This window comes from Cupressus sempervirens, chromosome 3, assembly GCF_028749045.1.
Source record: "Cupressus sempervirens isolate cs-2001-9-10 chromosome 3, ASM2874904v1, whole genome shotgun sequence".
Lineage (NCBI taxonomy): Eukaryota > Viridiplantae > Streptophyta > Pinopsida > Cupressales > Cupressaceae > Cupressus > Cupressus sempervirens.
The window spans coordinates 587,809,656-587,831,051 of NC_143120.1; positions in this window are offsets into that span (position 1 = coordinate 587,809,656).

Genomic DNA, 21,396 nt, shown 5'->3' on the forward strand with positions numbered 1-21,396 from the left:
CATCCAAAAGAGGATTAGTGTTTAGTAACCGCCTCTTCTAACATGGACAGGTGCCTAGGAATTCAACATCAGGAAAATGGTGTTTTAAAAATAAAATATTATGCTTGTGCATCTAATGTGAGGAGATGAAAGGTTGAAATGGTGTAACACAATATATGAGTTTAGAATGGGTGAAGAAATGAAAGGCATGTATTGTTCTAGTTTTTTGTTACATACAACATCGTATATTACATCAACTTTTTAAAATTTGTATGAAATTTAAGTAGAATATTAAATAAATAAAATTTTGAAATTCATTTTTCTATTAATTAAATATAATTTTTTTATGCATAATATTTTAATAAATACATTTTAAATTAGAAAATATATTAAAACTTTTATGTTTATATTAAATTGATTATTTTTTTATGTTTCATTTTTTCAATAAAAACTTGACAAGTCATTAAACTATTTATTTATTAATCACAAGAAGTTTATATCAATCTCACTTAATGAGAACATGATGACATGAAAAAATTAGGAATTAATTCGGGTCAAATGGATGCATAGAATATTCTTATTTTATTGTTTTCATGATTCTCAACCATAGTATGTAGAATCTTAGGAAATATACAAAAAGGACGCCAACCAATCTTAAGTTGAAAATACAACTTACAAACACTAGAAATAAATGTATCAACCAATATGCCATGATTTAGGGGCAAATTTGTGTGTGCATTAGCATTTTGAATCGAGCTTCAATAATAATCTTGAAATGATGATCTTGCACAACACTTTTAATTACAATCAAAACATCTTGAATACAATTGTTAACCATAAGAGATGGAAAATTAATATAAAAAGCAATAGGAAAGGAGCATCATCAACATGCCTATCTCAATAATTCTGAATTTATCAAAATTGCAAGCTATACTATGTTGATATTTAGTTTGATCATATCTACATGATGATGCTAGTGATGTGACATGATGCCTTATGATGATGTCTAATTTATTTTGTATCCTAGTTTAGATTATGGATTATGCATCTAGAAGATATTTATTAGGCTCGTGATTATTGTGTCTTCTATTGTGGATATGTATCTTTTACTTTCAATTGATATCTACTCAAATTGCCTTAAAATAATTATATAAAAGCTTTAATTTAATGGAATTTTATATGAGCTTATGTTGGGCATAATGTATCACCCCACTACTATACATTTTACATGTTCATGATAGTATGAACTGAGACAAAGTCATAGTCACTTGCTAGCAAAATCTACACATTGTCTTATTCTCCTTCATTATGATTATCTATGATATATGTGCTTCAACTATTTGTATATTATGCATACACTTGATATTTGTTTGTTTACTTGCACTGGCACAAGGAGATAATGATCATGGCCCTACATTTGGAGCCAATGTTATCCCAATATGAATGACATATTTGTAGTATTGTTATTATTATTATTCCTCTAGCACATGTTGCTAAATCTAGAATTTATGATGCACAATGTGATTAGAGTGTGAATGTGTTTGTTTCTCTTTGTTCTATAGTTATCACAAAATGCTTTAATTTTAATGTTGATTGAAATATATTTTGGGATTTTTATTTACTTAATTTTATTACTAGTTGATTGGTCATAGTTAGATTCCAAATGCCTGGGATTAGTTTATTTGAGGAAAAATGGACCAATGGATTATTTAAGTGGTTAATAATCTATTTTATAAGTCACTTGGTATGAAAGTTCTTATATTGGAAAAAGGTAACTTTTATCCTCACTTCTTATTTTTGGCTTCTGAAAAATTTGGGTTTTTATCTCAAAATCTCTTATACAACATTTAAATTTTTTTCTTGTTGGGTGAGGCTAACTTGCTAGGTCTTTTTAAGGAATGTCTCATTGGATTTGAAATGTGATTCCTCATCCTTGCTGAGATTTAAGTCCAATTTAGTGCTCTTGATAATATGATTCTCTCTTTTCAATTTTGAGCATTTGAGCTTGAGATAAGGTAATTCCTTTTCTCATTATTTCATTTTCTTTTGATTTATGTAGGATGGCAAGTTGAAAACTTGTGTTCTCCCACAATTTCATGTTACTTTATTACCCAATTGGATAGGAATCAATGTTTTTCCATTTTCATGTTTTGGGAAATGAGTGTTTCTACCCATTATGCTACTAAATTTTATACATGTGTGTTTAGATCTTGAATTTCATTTCTTTCTTGGGAGTTTGAGCATGAATGCAAATGTAAATTCAATTTTGTCAAATTTTGAGATATTTTGATTTTGGGCATTTTTGGTGTCTAGTTTGTTTTGTGTGTTACATAGATTTAGATGGAATTTTGTTCAAAATAATTTTGATGTTGGAATGGATTATCTCCAACCATTATATTCTCTTTTTTTTGGTTTTTAGATTTGTCAATGAATCCATGCTCCTAGTGAAATCACCCAAAAATGGTCCTCTAGACAATAAGCCCCATTTCTAGCAATTTTTCCTAATTTGTCCATCACTTGTCTTTGATCAAATCACCAATTTTCTATTTATTTTATTTTAACATGTGGTTTGACTACTTTATCCTCAATTATTTATTTAATTGAAATAACTTTTCCCTTTTAATTAAATAAAATCCCACTTATCCTAAGTGTACAGATGAAAATCATTATTCATATTTTTCAAATAAAAGAAAATACTTTTTTGTCTCACATGAGGTGCACACTTTTTAAGGTGGGTGGAATATTTATTCTCCTCCATAAATCTTTTGCTTCTTAAATATGTTCGTTGATCTTGTTTAGGTAAGATTCTTGTTCACATGGATCACTCAAGGATCATTTTTCACCCTTGATTTTGCCACTTATTCTCTACCATCCACTTCTCTTTTTAAGGAATCTCTCTCATCTCTTAGACTCTCATGCTATTATTATGCTATTGGTTTTCTTGATAATTTTGGAGCATTCTTGCATTCTTAGCTTAGTTTTTCTTTATGCTCTCACTTAGATCATATAGCTTAACTAGGTGGTGTTGTAACTCTTCAAATTTGCTAGATTACTCTTGTATTTCTTTTAGAATAGCTTGAATTTTCATTGCACTTCATTGATTCTTGGATATTGGCATCCTTGCTTCTATTCCTTTGATCTTTTATTTGATGGTGCACCTTGCAAGAGTTTCTTTATCTAGGTTCATTTGATATCATAGATATAAACTTATAGGATGCTTCTTGAGACTTCCTCTCTCATGGGTCCTCTCAAGTATAATGGTTTATAGAAGTGTACCCCATTTTTGGTATACATTTTTTGTGCCCTCTATGGGGCTAGACGTCTTTTTTTAGCTCTATTTTGCTATTTTTTGTTACTTTTTGCACTTGCAGATTTAAATTCTATTTATGTAGCTAGAATTATTATATGATACTTTCACTATGATCACATGATATTTTCTACATAGGGATATGATACAAGAGCAATTTCACTATCATACAAGTCTTTTGTATTTTATCATAGGATTTTCTAGAAAGTATCAATCTGTATTGGTATAGAGTATCATTTTGGGTAGAAGTATCACCTTGACATATAGAGAAGTATCATATGATACTGGATGATCTAATAAAATAATTCTATCTATTTTGTTTTCTTAATTTGGCTTTCTAATAGGCCCCCAACAATGGTTTTGCAAGGTTTCTCTTAGATTTCATTGGTTATTTTGATGCCCTAACCCTTGTTGGTTTGTAGGGGCCTATTTAATTTCTTTCCTTACTAAGGAAAAAAATTGCAAAAAGGGCTATTAACATTTGTTTTAAGGCTACCCAAGCAAAAAAAGAAGAATCTTTTTAACGTGTCTTCATTTCATTTCAAGTGCTTGCATCTACTAGTTTCTTTCATTTCCATAGGCACATTAAAACCCATTAGTAAGGTTTTATTGTTGATAGGAGAGTATTCTCTCCACCTTCTTGGTGAATAAAAAATATTGACTCATCATTGGTTCAAGAAAGAGGGTGGCATATTCTACTCTTTAGTGGTCTTAATTAATTTGTTTGGCATGTTTAGGGGAAGCATTAGGGAATGGGAGAGTATGATCTTTACCACTTGGAAAACCAAAAATCTTGACCTCCTTGGTGTGGATCCATTTTGTTCAATCTTACTAGTGAGATTTTACCTTTAGAGGACCTACTATTTGTGAAAAGATACTAATAAGAATGACCCAAAGTGGGAACAAGTAAAACCTAGTTAATCTGATCCACTATAATCAAAACCTCTCAACAAAGGTGAAAGTCTTGGGGGGCATAACACTTGAATTCACTTAGTAAATCATTAGGTGGGTATGCTTAAGGTACTCTTGTGGTTGCAAAGCCTCTATATTATATTGGGTGCAAGAGGGGTATTATGAACAAAACCCTTACTAGACACCTTAGGATTTAGAGGCCACCCTATTTCATCGCTTAATATCTTGGTCTGAGGTTCGATCCTAGTGGACTACTTGGATTACCCCAAGATTTTACACTTAGCATATGTCTTCTTTTAGATGTGGGTAACCCATCTATGATAAAGCTGATATGTATTGTGGGTTCCTACTATGTGTGAGGTGAGGGAGCATCAAGAGTGGGCCAAGGTATTGATTAATGAGCCATATCCTTTAGGTAAATATTGCTTCAACGTATCTTCAAATATGTTAGACCCATGGAAATCATTTGAGTATATATGTAAATGGTAGTTTCATAGGGATTTATTTGTTTCAAACTTCTCGAGTGTTTATATTGGCAATATTTCTGTGTCCCTTGTCCAATTTCCTAAACATGTGTGTTTGTATCACAAATTGCTTTCAAATTTTCTACATAAACAAACTTTTTTATCACATTTATATTGCACAAATTGAAAAACTTCATCAAACATACGTTTTTTATGCACAACATTCATAAACATTGTCCATGTTGGTCAATTATCATACTTCTACTATTAGAAGTATCATAAGATACTTCTAGTTTCTGCATTGTATTGCATTTCCTTTCAGGCTCTATCATATTGCTAACTGCACTTCTTTTGTTGTGTCATTCAAAAACTATTGTACTATCTAAAACTATGACACTACTTCTTGCAAATTTTCATACAAAATATCTAGTTGTCTTACTATCATTCTACCTTTTGATTTCTATTGCATGGTCTCTTTTCTTTCTTAGTTTGACCTTGATTACATTCTTCACTGATTTAGGGAAGTCTATACTTGATCAGCTTGCCTATCTAAGCTAAAATCTACATGTTTGGCATTATTTTAGACTAAAAATGATCACCTTGGCTCCTTGGTCAAACACTTGATTTGAATGATTATTTACTTGTCATTCTATTTACTCTATCTACTTGACTATTTGGTTTATTTCCTAGTTCTTTACTTGATTTTCTAGTGTCATAAGTTTCTTGGACACTTTGATTGACAAGTCACTCTGATTATTACCTCTCTTTGACAAGTTAACATATTGAATTTTGATGTGTATACTCCAAGTTATTTATGTTATCCTACTAAGTTAAAAGCTATCTATTACATGTTGTTTACAACTAGGTTCCAACTTGGTCAAGGAAGTCACCATTCTTTTACCTTTGAAGAACTACACTCTCCAACTAGGCATCTATGTAAGCAACATTTTGAGGTTGAACCTATTTTTGATAAGTAGAGGAAGACAAATCCACTTCTTGGTACAATCCTATTATCCATTTTGGTAGTTCCTTTGATACTCCACTTGATACCCCTAGGGATAAAAATGGTGTATCTTTAACCATGAATCAAGAAGAGATGAACTAATTCTTAGACAACTTATTTTCATTTAGATGAGAAAAAATAGAAGGAGAGAAGAAAGACTACCAAGATGAACAAGAAAAACTAGAACAAGATGAATTCACTTGGATGAAAAATAAAAAGGAAAGTCCTAAGTCTTCACTCATTGAATCCATATGTGTGCTTCCTTTTTATAGGAGTCTCTACATGATGCCCTTTCTATGAGAGGTTGAGATCCCTAAACATGATAAATATGATGGAAATGGGGACCCACATGATCATTTTAGGAAAATCTATGCTCTTACTATAGATTTCATGCATGATGACACTTATCTCATGAGACTCTTTCCAAGGAGTTTGAATGGAAAATCTAAGGAGTGGTTAATGAAGATCACACCTCATCTTAAATATTGTGATGATATTGTGCAAAGGTTTTTACAATATTATTCGTAAAACATACAAAATTTAATTGCTATAATAGACTTGAGAAACATTAAATAAAATGAGAACCTTTTGCCACTTATTTAGATGGAGAAAATCACATTCTAGATGCCCTTGAAAAATTACTGAAAATGAGAAGATTGACATCTTTGTTAGCACTCTTATACTTGAATGACATTGTGATATTAGAAAACAAGTGTTTCTCTCTTTTAGTGACATGATTGAGAGTTCCTATCACATAGAGGGTGTTTCTATTAGGAAGGGGGAAATATTCTTGAACAAGGATAAAACTAATTTCAATGCAAATAGAAAACACAAATACAATCCTTTGAACAAAAAAAATATGTTTCTAATGATGGGGTAGTTGACATTCCTAAAACTAAAGAGACCATCTTCAACTTGGCTAATATTATTCTAGCCACTATACAATAAGAGGGTACAAAGACCAATGATTCCAACAAGCCTAAGTTCACATGATCATCTAAACCTAAGTTCCATGTCATTCATTTGGTTGATTCCTATGAGGTGATCCTAAAAAAATTACTTTCTAATAAGATCATTACCCTTCTAGACAATTTGAGACCTTATGATCCCAGTGATAAACATCCTTGATGGATGAAATATTACTACTGCAACTATCATAGAAACAAAATTCACAATATCGATAAGTGTATCAAACTTAAGGACATTATACAAGACCTTATTGAGGAAGACAAGGTTGGTATGGATAGGATAGTTAAGAAAAATGACCACAAGGATTTCAAGGAACCCCTTTGTAAGTATGAACAAAGGGAGATATAAAATACAAATAACAAGAACAATAATGCAAAGATCAGCTATACCTATACAAATGTTGATAATTTTATTCAAATGCTTGAACCCATTGATGACAACATTTATATGATGAGACCCAAGTGTGACGAGGAGCCTAACTATGACGTAGATGATGAAGGACCTAAGGTTATCTTGAGGAATCTTTGTTCCTCCCAAATGAAAAATACTAATGAGGACAAGCCTATGATCATTCTTAGGGCTACAACTTCTTTCTTTCATTGTGAAAGACTAAACATTGTTACTAGAAGTCAACCCAAGGTTGTCCAGAAGGATGTAAATACATGAAAATAAGATCATCCTAAGAAGGTGAGACCTTCCTTGTATAAGAAAGCATATACTACCACAAATTCCTCTTATGACCTTTTGGATGAATTTTAATGTACTCCTATGCAAATTTCTATCTTTGAGATGGTAGAGTTATCCCCTTTGCATAAAGGGATATTGAAAAAGTGCAACATACAACTAGTGTCCTTACTAACATTGATGTAGATAAGTTCCAATCTATATCAATCAAATCTCCACTCTACATTAATTAACATTTTTTAAAGAATATTATAAAGTGCTTAGCCATCAACATAACCTTGCACTCCATATTGAGGTTCAAATATATCATACCTGAGTCAAATGTGTGCTAATAGACAATGGTGTAGGGTTGCATATTATTTCCTTCCATGTTATTATATAGTTGGTCTCTCTGAGTTTTCTATTGACTATAGATGAAATATTACTATCAAGGATTATGATCAATTTTAATGCTCTTCCAAAGGTTTAATTACGCTACCCATTCCAGTTGGTCCTATTGAGAAGGATGTGGTTTTCCAAGCTCTTGATATTTTGATTACATATAATAACTTGCTAGGAAGACCTTGGATACATGACATGCAAGCTATCCAATGTACTTATTACCAATATATCAAGTTTGTATTCAATGCCAAAAAAATTTCTATTCCTAGAGACACTACTATGTCAATCAACATGTTTATTATTATAGAATCCTTGGTTCCAAATAATAGAGCTACCAGTGAGGCTAGAACTTCACTTGATGATTGTGATAAGAATCTTAATATGTTGAATATTAGTATGGAGAATTTACTCTTGATTTTATTACTGCACTCCTTATTTCAACTCATTCCTATGGGAAACCATCTAGGAAAATATGAAACCTTAATTTTGAATATGACTATCTATGATGCTTTTGTCTAGTCCTCAGTTCTCCTAGAAGATGAAAATGAAGATCAAGCTATTAGGGATTGGATCTATGTGGAAAAAGAGACATATTATGAGGTAATTTTTACAACCCCTATTTCTCCTAGGAGATATGGGAACTTAGGCTATGAATTCCTTAGAAAGATGAGCTATTTAGGCTTTGGACCCTTGACTGATAGTAAATATGTTCTTACTAAACCCATGAGTAACACAAATGGATGAAAAATCAAGGACACTAATGTCTTGGGTTATGTTGTTGATGATAGTATTCTTGTGTATGATAAAAAACCTTCCACTACTAGTGATTCATAATCTAAAATTCAACCTAATACTACCACTACTCTTGAAGGTGAGAAATTTGTACCTTCTACCTCCATTATTTGTGGGGGGGGGGGAGATGAATTAAATAATGATCATAGTGTCAAGGCTTTCACTTCTAGAAAACTATAGCTTGATTAGTTAGATACAAAGAACCTTAATAGAGATAGAATTAAAAGGAACACTGGTCTCCTTATATCATGTGATCAAAGCACCAACTCTAATGAATATGAATTGGATTCTCTTTCAACTACATTCCATGATTTGAGGGTAGATGTTGTACATTCCTATGCTAACCAAACCAAAATAGTTGATGAGTCATTCGTAGGGTTTGATGAATTTGGTTCTTATCTTTCTTTAGTATACCACATTTATTCTCCTAGGGCTTACCTTGAATTTGGTACCTATGAAGGTTTCCTTATAATTCTAACTCTCTTGTTAGTAGAGATTATTTCTTTTACATTAATAATCTAGAATCCTTCACCTCACCATCACTCATGCACCCTGATCTCATTAATTAGTCTATGCAAAATCAACAACTTGAGCTATTATCTATTCAAAATGACTATGAGAGCACTTTCTAACTTAATGTCATTGAGCTCATAGTTTCTTCCACCAATGAACTAGCTATCAAAATAACATAGACATATATTAAGTACCTTAGTCACAAAAAGTAATTTGAAAAAAAGGCACTCTAATGGAAAAAACCTCTTCCTCTAGTATTAAAACCTAAAAATAGTAAAAATAAAGAGGTATTAGAGGGTTAAAACCTCTTTGAGGTACTTGCGAAAGAGGTACTTGGTAGTTTTCCAAGCTACTTTCAAGATAGATCATCTACTTTGATTGAGGCCAAACAACCTATCAGTCTTTGTATAGAAGATTCTCTAAAAATTATACACCTAGCTCAATCTTTGTTATATAAAGAAATCAACAATTCACTCAGTTCTTCTTTGAGAAGAAGATCAAATTTTCTTTGACCTAGGCATTTTTACATTGACCTTATCATGCATCATATTTCTATATCACCTGATGTTAGGACCATTAATTATTTTATGAGAAAAATGCATCAAGATGTTAATCTCTTGGTGAAAGATGAATTAGAAAATATATTGAGTGCCAATTCCATTAGAGCTATAGTCTATGTAAAGTGGATCTCCAATATTGTACCTATTTCAAAGCATGATAAATCTATTAGAGTTTGCACTAATTTTCTAGACCTAAAGAAGGCTTTCTCTAAGGATGATTATCCACTCCTTATTATTGATGTGAAAGTGGACATTACTATAGGCTACTAGATTTACTCCTTAATGGATGGGTTTTTAGGATATGATTGAATAAAGATAACTCTTGAAGAATAAGAAAATAGTGCTTTTACTTATACGTGGGGTACCTTTTGCTAGAATTACATGTCATTTGGGCTTTAAAATGTTGGTGCTACATATCAAAGGGATATGATAACCATTATCCATGATATGATGCAAATAAAATGGAGGAATATGTAGATGACACTTTGGCCATGTGTGAGAAAAGGAATACTCACTTGGATAACTTGAACTTGATCTTGGACTGTATGGAACAATTTCAGCTTTGGCTTAATCCTTGACAATATGCCTTTGGTGTTACTTTTGGTAAACTTCTAGGTTACATCAAATCTACTAAGGGTATTACATTTGGTCTTGAATAGGTATAGGAAATCATGGAAATGCCACCTCCTTATAATATTAGTCAATCAAGAAGTCTTCAAGGACATCTTCAGTCCTTATGGAGGTTTATTTCTTAGTTGGTTGATAAATCAAAACCATTCAACAAAAACTTATAGAAGGGGTCTTCATGTGTTTGGAACAAAGAATGTGATAAGATCCTTAATCAAATCAAGGAATATTTGGTCAAGCCTCCTATTCTAGGAAAACCTTTAATGTTGTACATTGAGCACCTACAACTACTTCCCTAAGGGCATTACTAGCACAACATGATGAGAATGGAAAGGAAAGAACTATTTATTATATGAGAATAAATCTAGTTTCTTATGAGGTCAATTACAAAAATATTAAGAAATCTTGTCTTGCCATAGTGTTTGCATCTCAAACACTTCGACACTATATGCTAGCTCATACCAAACACTTGGTTGTTGAAATCAACCCTCTTTAGTAGCTTTAAAATTAACCTGCACTCACTAGTTGACTTGCTAAATGGATGATGATTATTTACAAATTTGACATTTAGTATGTTGAACATAAAGCCATAAAAGATCAAGCTATTGCAGATCAACATGTGCTTATTTCCTACTTCAACATAATGCTCCTATGCAAATAGATTTTCTTGATCCATCTATCATCTATGTCACAAAAAGGACCTGGAAGATGTTCTTCAATGTATCCCACACTCAAAATGATGTTGGTGCTAGTATTTTATTTGCTACACTATTCCTAATATGAGGCTCTTAGAAATAGGATTAAGTTGTCTATTGAATGGAGAATCACTCAAATATATATCTTTAAAGACTCACTACTTTTTGTAAACCAAATTAACAATAATTACAAAACTAAGGATGACAAGTTGATTCCCTACAAAATGTTGATTAATTCCTTGAGGAAATATTTCAATGTTGTTACTTTTCAACAAAATTTTCAAGCTAAAAATAATATTTTTGATGCTATGGCTACCTTGGTAGGGTAACTACAAAAATAACTGTCTTGGTTTGGGACAACTGAGGTGCCTTGACCAAGCAACACTCAACCATGTAATGCTTGGAAAAGTAGGGCTCAACTGAGGCCATGTGGGTGCCATTGGAACCTACATGCCAAGGGGCATGGTCAAGTGGTATAAATGCTACCAATGATCCTTCTATCCTCTTATTTTGTAGAAAGGCACTAGAAGAGCAATGTAAAGAGGTCTACAGAGGACATTCAGTCAAGCAAAGGAAGTTCTTTTTTATTTATTTATTAATTTATTATTATTATTTTGTTTAACTTTCTTAATATACTAGTTAAAATTTAGTTTTTCAATTTATATTTAATTAAATGCTTTAATTTTTATTTATATGGTAATTGAAATAGTTAATGTAATAATTATTTTTTGGATTACAGTAAAAATAGGTTTTGAGGGGACCCAAGACCCCATACAAAAACCAAAAAACTAGATTATCGAGATAAAAGTCCCACCATGTTTTATAAGGACTTGGAACCTAAATAGTCAAATATACAAAATTAAAGCTGGAAAATAAAATTGTAGAACATCCAATATTAAGAGCCAAAACAAGCTACCCCAACCAGCAACCAGAACCTGCAAAAAAAAAGAGTAAGCTTACACCAACTCCTTCTTAGCCTTAGCGAATTCTTTACCAATATTAACAAGCTTCAGAAGGAGGTCTTTTATAGTCAAACTAGGAGCAACTTCAATAGCCCTTTTTGTGCTCTTCCTTGTCCTCTTGCTAGGGCCACCTATTAGTTGTGTAGCCATAGGGAAAATGATTTCCTCATTGCTTCTCCTTCCAATACTCATCACAGTCACGCATAGACTAGAGGTAACCATGTAATAATTATTTGTTATAATATTTTATTTTTAAATTAAATTTTATATTAGTTAAAATATGTTAATTTTAGTTATATTAACCAAATGTGTAAATTTTAGTTATATTCATCAAATGTGTCAATTTTTAGTTGTATTTAATAGTTAAAATTTAGTTTTTCAATATTTAATAGATATATTTTTCTAATAAAATTTAATCAATTATATTTGTTTTGGAGGACATTTTTGTGTGTATAGTGACTAAAAAATAGATGTTGTATTTTTTACATTAATTAAATTTGAGTGTTTAGACCTTTGGGACAAGTACAAAATAAACACTAAAACATGCCCAAAAAAAATTGTGACAACAAAGATGCGCAACATAATCTCATTTGATATATAAAAAGTAAATAAAAGTCAAGATAATTGAGAGATTAAATTTACTAATAAACATGGTGAACAATGTACTAATTTGAACAAGATTTTCCTCAATTTTTAATTCTTATTAATTAAATTCACATCCTATATATATAGTTAAAATTTACTATGTTCGATTGTCATACTCTTCACCCTTCTTAAATTGGTAAGTTATCCTTGTAACACTATCAAAATATACATGACATATCCTAAAGAAAAATACTATAATATAGATCACTCTATGAAAATATAGACAATTCAACTAGTAAGGAAAATCGATGACCTTTCAAATATACACCCAAGTGAAAATGCCTAGATTTTATCTTCAAGAATATCATGTAAGAAAAAAAAAAGGAAGGAAAGAACACATACCACCTTGCATTACTAGAAAATATTCTGAAATCTTCAGATTAATATGTTATCTTTATGAATAGATGTGTCTCTCATCACAATTCTAGGGCTCAATGCAATCATTTTCTTTAGTAAATATACAATATTTCCCTTCATAAATAACATAATCTCTATCATTGATAAATGAATTATTTCTTTCTCCTCACTTTCTCTCTCCTCATTCTATCTCTCTCGGGTCAATCTCTTTTGGGTCTCTATATCCTCACATTCTCGCTCCTCGTTCTATCTATGTCCTTGAAAGTGAACTCTCTTTCATTAGGACTCTCTCACTACCTCTTTTTCTCTCCTTGTTCTATGTCCTTGAAAGTAAAATCTCTCTCTCTCTCTCTCTCTCTCTCTCTCTCTCTCTCTCTCTCTCTCTCTCTCTCTCTCTCTCTCTCTCTCTCTCTCTCTCTCTCCTCACAAACACACACACACACACACACACACACACACACACACACACACACACACACACACACACACACACACACACACACACACATACACATTCATGTATTAGATTGAATTTATTTACTAAATGCTAGTTTTATATCTATGCACATGTGAACACTTGTAATATTTATCTGTTCTATTGTAATCTATATTACATCATACATACATAATATGGAATCTAGGGGTTTAGAGCCCTATATAAGGGATGGTAATGGTTCATCATCATGTACACACACTTTATCTCAAGATTGTACTTCCTATAGTATGATAGCCCATAGAGAGGGTGTTATCATGATATTGTGAGACACTCTAGATAAGATAGAGCATATGTTGCACAATGATGTCGTCTTCCCTAATAGGGAGAAACTACATTCTATCAAGATTGATATTTTGAATATGATTTAGAAGATTGAATCATACAACCCTTATGATGATCTATCCATTTAGATGTATAACCATATGTTATCTCATAGAGTTTTAGGATTTTCATATTTATCACTTTAGACACAAATGTTTTGACATAGATGGTTAAGAGAACACCATGCCTTTATTACTTACCTATGCATGTAGTAAGAGCCTACAGAATGAAAAGGTGTTAGGATCCCCTATAGAAACCCTTTATTTTGCAAATAGTTGTATGCATAATTTTATTTGGGTCATGAGGTGGACTATATAAACTATCTAGGTCGTGCAAGCCAAGGGAAGGGTCAATTTTGGGATAACTTTAGATCACCTAACCTACCACAAACACCTAATAAGAGGGATTTTGTGGGTTAAAACCTTTGGGTTCTTCCAAAAGGCTTGGAGTTATATACAGAAGTAGAATATTATGTAGTTGTGGATTCTTGTGTGCAATCATACTCTAGCGTTGCATCCATCACAACTCAGGTTGATGAGTTGACATCTGATCATGTTGGTAGGTATATGCTATAGTCTTGAACCACTCTAACTATTGATCCATCACATACACTTTATGATCCATACATTCATTATGATATTCCTACACTCAATGAGATAGCATAGCTATTTGAGGGTTGTCTACGAACGATGAATACTACTCTAGTTAGAGATCTCCTTGAGACATATCACACTATTGATATAGTCTATGGTATTATTCCGTATGATTTTTTGGCTTCATTGGAGGAGTAGTTAGGAGATCCTCTAGTATTAGAATTGAAGAAATTGGAAATGTAGTGTCAAGTGGTTCTAGATAGGAGGACATTTTGATATGTCCTACAACTCTATGACCTCCTCTAGAGAAGCCACCTGGTATTGTACAGTCCACACAACCTCCAATACAATCCATACCTCCTATAGTATAGTTTGTGCCTCCTTATTTGTAGTAGATACCTATGACCTCCAGGTTCATGACTAGATTCTTATGTCTTCTTATAGATGAGGCCATTGATCCTGATGCTATCTCCATACACTCTTTTGAGTTATTCAAGATTGGACATTCATTGTAGTTATGAAACAATAAATGGATTAAAAATTTCATGTTAAATGATTTATAAATATATTTATTTATATTATATAAATAATTTGATATATTTATATGTATATATATATATATATATATATATATATATATATATATATATATAGATATATAGTGTTAAAATAGGCTCATACTATGATGACATCATTTTCATATGGAAATTTACATGCATCTAATGATCCTACTTATTAGGATACACGAGTAAGTTAATTTATTGAATTTGTAAATTTAAAATATTTCGAATAAAAAAATATTTTGTGGAATCAAATCTAATATATTCTAAGGTATATTTAATTTATTTTCATATAACTTATAGATTCATGTAGCAGGTGCACCATTTGGTGAGAGAAACATGAGACATATATCCTATTGATTAGGATACACAGGTAAGTTCATTTGCATTTAATTTTTAAATTTAAAAATTATTTTAAATGGAAGTATTTAGATTGGACCCTTCTTTGAATATTATTTATTGAACATATCTAATGTATGAAAATATACAATTTACATAGATTCCTATAGCAAGTGCACCATTGGGTGATGGAGTAGATTTTTCTAGGGCCACATGAGTTAGTTTGTATAGCTAGAGATATCTTTAGATTTATGTAGTTCTTGTTCACATTCTTGATACATTTCTTGTCCACATTGATGATATTGGTTGATACATTTAGCACAATACTTCTAGACATGTATTTAGGTATATTTTGGAAATTGGTCTTCTATAGTTGATACATGTACATGTTTACTCTATAGATATTCCTCTCTCTCTCTCTCTCTCTCTCTCTCTCTATATATATATATATATATATATATATATATATATATATATATATCTATTTCATTTGGTCTAATGTTTAATTTTTTCAATATATATGATTAAATTTTAATGTGATGTATTTTCTAGTTTATAATTAGACATGTAATCTAATATTATGTTTCTAGTTTATGATTAGACACATGATTTGTTCAGTTTAAGTGATTCAATTTATGGGTTTACATGATTACATGAGATTTATTTGAAACTTTATATGATTAAGCATTCAATATAAGTACACATGGTATATAGAAGTTGATGAAATATCAACCCCATGGCTCCCAAGAATCTCCTGCATGTAAATACTTGTTATAGAAAGAGAAGAAAAAACTATAGGGGTTGGAATTCCTAGATCCATATATGAGACATTCTTGATGAGGAAAAAGAAAGATTGCTATTATCAAAAGTAAATAAATAAATTACAAAGAGATCAATCCTTATAAAGGAGATCAAAACCTTAATAGGTAACTAATCTAGGTTGCATGATAATGATTAATAAAAGAATTAATTATTATATGCCCAAAGTTTAGCTTAAGTAAACTACAGATAATAATAAGTAACTTAATAATTAAATCAATATGATTTAATTAATAAGAAAATACTTTATTAATCTAACAACCCCCTTTAAGATAGACTTAGAAAGTATCTAAAAACCTAGAAACTACTACTGAAAGTAAATTAGGGTCCCGAACATAAGGCCTGATGAGGTACTCAAGCACAACCAAATCTATAAAAAGAGGAGAAATAGAGAAAACAACATGGGAAAAACACTACTCCAAAAAGAGATGGAAAGAATATTCCAAAAGATAGGAACAAAAGGATGATCATGAAGAGCACCACTAAAGCGTGACGCTGCAAACATTGCTAAATTATTGATTTGAAGAACCTCCACTATATAAAACATGACCAGGTAGAGAAGACTAAGTATGAAGAGTTGATTAATTGAAGATGGAAGGTATCTTCATGGCCTCCAAAGATAGGAATGAAAGAATGTCTATATGATAAATGATCCATCTCATCAAAATGCATAGGTATTCATCCATTGCAATCACCAAGTACATAGGATCAAATACTGAATACATAACTCACTCTATTGAACCAAGAAAGAAATAGAACCAACATAACCCCCTATAATGCTGAAAGGTAAGACATGAAAACTGAAATTGAATGCAATATCTCCTATGGAAAGAAGAACTAGGAACATCAAGAGTACAAAACAAGTGCAAACACCTATAATATCATGTGTCATTGGTACATCATGAGGCTAATGTCATGGAAGGAACACTCACTTGACAAAGGAAGATGGTGAAAATGGCCAACATGAACCCCCCAAAGCACTTTATAGTATAGTGTGAGTACAACAAAACACAAAGATGTGCAAGATCATGAAATGCAATAGAGTGACACTTTATCTCGGTGTGTTTTAAAAAATACTACCAAAGGATATCAACAAAGATCAAAAGAGACATAAAGCTAATACAAGAGATGGTACAACCCATGAAAAATCATCTAAAGAAAAATAAATCAATCTCTACACTTGAAACAACCAAGATAGCCACTAGAATGCAAAAAAGAAAAAAATTAAATTGCGTGTGCTTGCAGCAAAATCTAGAAAATAGAATGTCTCAAGATATGTCTCTTGGAGTGCAAAATAGAGCTCTTGAATTTGAAAACCAAAAAAACCATCAAAAAAGCATCAAAACTAGAAATAACCTACACCACTATAATGGTCTCAAAACCAACTTTCCAATGATATCTTGTTTGTGAAAAATGGAGTCTAGATGAGCAAGTTATGACAAAATAACCACATGCAAGTCAAAAAAGAGGTAGAATGCAAAAATAATTATCACCTTGGGATTCATACCAAAATTTTATGTGAAGAGTGCCCACCAACATCATAAATTACTTTGGGAAGTATGCCAATCTCATACCAAAATTGTCTTAATTTTTGGGACAAAAAATTATGATACTGCGTCAAAAATCTCAATTTGCATGCCAAAAATCTCAATTTGTGTGACAAAAATCACAATTTGCATGCTAAAAAATCTCAATTTTCATGCCAAAAAATCTTGATTTACTTGCTGAAAAATCTTGATTTTCATGCCAAAAATCTCAATTTTTATGCAGAAAAATCTCAATTTTTTGCACTAAAAAATCATCAAATCATCACCTCAAGAAACATGTCTAATGAAAATTTTTTTTTGGCCTCATATTCAAACTGTGTCCAAATTGGATAAGTTTTATATGAAAATAGGAGTTTTTGGATGCTCTAAGCTCAATGGTGATGTCTATTTTTTTCTCAAAGTTCATCAAAAACCAATAACCCTTGAGATCCAATGCAAAAATCCTCTAAAAAATGAAACCCTCTCAAAGAAAAAACATAGATATTAACACCAAGATAAATCTCTCATTAAAATATTAGGGGCATGAAGATTTGAAGCTTTGATACCATGTTGAAGTTGATGAAAGATCAACCCTACAACTCCTAAGAATCACCCACTTGCAAACTCTTGTGACAGAAAGAGAGAAGCAAAAGCTATCGAGGCTGGAATTCCCAGATCCATAGATGTGACATTTTTGATGAGCAAAAAAGAGACTACTATAATCAAAAGTGAATTAATGTTTACTGTAATAACAAATAATCATTATAATAGAGATCAAAACCCTAAAAAGGTCTAACCTAGGTTGCATCATAATAATTAATAAAAGAATTAACTATTAGATGTCTAAAGTTTAGCTCAAGAAAACTAGAGTTAATTAGAAAATATATAATTACTCTAACATTTCTTATATGAGTTTTTGCTTGGGTGAAATGTTCTAAGTATTTGGGGAAGGTATTTTGAATATGATTAAGGGGGGTATTTTTATTTCCACAATGCCTAAGGGTGAGAATTTATTTATATGATTATGAGGGAATTGTAATTAAGTGAAAATGGAAAATTTAATCATAGGGGGGTTTTCATTTTTTTATTGGGTATTAAATGTAAAGATCTAAATGGATAATGTCAGTATAATTATTTCATTTAAATATGATTCTAAAATGTAAAATTGAGGAGGTGATTAGATTTTATCATGCCCAAGTCTTGGGGCCTTGATTATTAGTTACCAAAGTTTCATTCACCTACTAGCTAAGTTTGGGGGGGATGTCAAATTTCAGATTTTAGCATTATTCATTAGAATGACATATTTCATCTACCAACTAATTTGATGGAAATCATGGATTGGTTTCCAATTTAGGGGATGATGCATATTGTAGTCTTCAACCTATTTGTACCCCTTTCCTTGGTTTTATTCTATTTAGCTCTTGCATTCTACTTCCTTGGAGTTGGCATTTTTCCTCCTTGGAGCGTTAGTATTGTTTTTAGCTCAAGTTCTTTTTGTGATGCAAATTTTGAGCCTTTTCTCCTTCTGAAATAATATAATTGTTATCCTCCTTGGCTCTATTATTTGTTTGGCATTTCCTCTTAAGAATTTTCAGCTTTAAGTTGGTGTAGTTTTATGAATCCTTGGCTTAAAAATCAAGTGTTTTAGAGGCATTTGAGAGATAATTCCATGAGTAAAGTGTAATTTGTGTGTAATCCTAGTTTAAAAGTTGTGAAAAAAATTCCTTTTTTAGAGCCCCACACCTTTTTACATTTCATGCATTTAAAGTTAATAGGATCTTTCTATGATCAAACTATTATAATTAGTTTTAGTTGTGAGTTTTTCATTCAAATTTTATCATCCTTATAGTTTTGGGGAATCACCTTTGACATTTCCAGTTTATTTATGTTATTTGTTCTCTCTCTTCCCTTTTACTATAAGTTTCAGTCAAGTTTTATGAAATGATTCAAGAGAAGCCAACCTTTTATACCAGATGTTGATCCTTAACATAGTATACCCATAGGCCAAGGATTATCCCATTTTTCACTAGATTGTTAAAAGTTCTTTTCAACACAAGGGTGCAATCTAAGTGACAATAGTTACAAAACATATTGTTAATGTGACCTTGTTATTTTCTAAAAAGTGGCCTTCTCTAAAGGACTTACAAACACCACTCATCAATTTTTTTGATAAGATGAATAGGTTTTATATGGACCCTGAAACCCAAAAGTAGCTACAAAACAAGGCTAATAATAAGAAAAAAAAGTCCAACTAGAAAAATGAGTCTAAAGGTTGATAGTAAACACAAGGCCCACCCAACAACAAAGGCCAATAGAAAGGCTAGATCCAACTGTCTTTAACATAACTAAGCAAAAGCCAGAATAAAAAGCCAAAAGAGAAACAACAAAAGCACAAAAAGAAAGAGCAAGAAGGCTACTCTTCATTCTTCTTCTGAAAATCCTGCATGGTCTAGGAAGCCTCATAAATCTTCTAATTCTCCTCAGCCTTCTACTCTTAGAATTTCTCCATTTCCTAGTCCAAACTATAAAAGGTGATGTCAGTGGCCATATCATCATCAAACTTGGCTCTTTCTCTATCCTTTCTGTCCTCACCTACCAACAGGCCTCTATTTTTTAAAACATCGATTAAAGAAAGAATATTGTCATTGATCAAATTGAGGAGAGAGATCATCTGACTAGCCAAATTATGATTTTAGTTTTCAAGATTCTTAATTCTCCTTTCAACCAGACTGGCTCTATCACTTTGATTCTCATGGTTCTCATTTTTAGTCTTCCTATTGTTGCCCTCCATCTAACAAACCTTCTCTTTGACCTCTTCTAGCTCATGGTAGAGCCACTTGATTGGTCTAAAATTATCAATCTTTCTATTACAAGCATTGTTGAGAAGGTTCATACCCATCTCCCTTGCATTATCAAAGATGGCCACAATAGCTGGGTCTATGAGCTCTTCAAGTCGGGGCTCTTCCTAATTTTCCACGAGAATTTGAGGATTCATAGCTTCTTTATAAATTCCTAATGTTAGAGTCCTTACATTGAAATTCCTCCAAGATTTTCTCCTATTTTTGACAAGCACTTCCCCCTCTTTAGCACTAGTATTATCCTTTTCCTTCTCCTTAGAATGAGAATGAGGATGGGAATGAACAAGGGGAAGGGGGAGAATCAAAACCTTCGATTCTTGATTTGAAATCCTCTCATTATCTGCATCATCCCTCTTCCATTTTTTCCCAACATCGTCCTCTTTAATCTCCTTTTCTTCATCATTAGAAGCCATGTCCTCCTTATCCTCATTATAATCCATATCATCTTTACCAAAGATTTAGCCATGGTCCCTTGGGCTCTTTCTTCTAGGGGTTAAATTAGAGGACTGCTTCTTAACATGACCCTTAATTTTCTTTCTCAAAGAAACATTCCCCTCCTCCTCCAAGCTTATGCTCTAAATTTCATCAGAGTTAGAAGAGTAGCTGGAGCTAACATTGTCCCCATTTGCATCTAGCAAAGGATTATTGCTAATTGTTTAAGCTTTGAAGTACTCGTGGATTAGCAGCAACAATCCCTCATGCAGAGTAGGGTTGACAATGGGTTTCTTCTTAAAGCTAGTGATAGCCTTACTCATGGAGTTAAGTAAATAGTAAGGGAAAGAAGTTTTCCTATCCTAGAGGAAATGATGAAGAAGAATGAAATGGTGGGTTCTTACTCAATCAAACCTATGGTCTAGAGTAATATATTCAATGATAGCATGCAACACATACCTCCAGAGCTTCTTGATAGAATCTATCACATAAAAAGTCTCACTTTTAATCAATTCATTCATTTCTTCGATGCTCTTCAAAAAATCCTTCACAGCATTGGTAGAGATTTTTTTATCCCTATAAAACTTGAAACTTTCCATAGG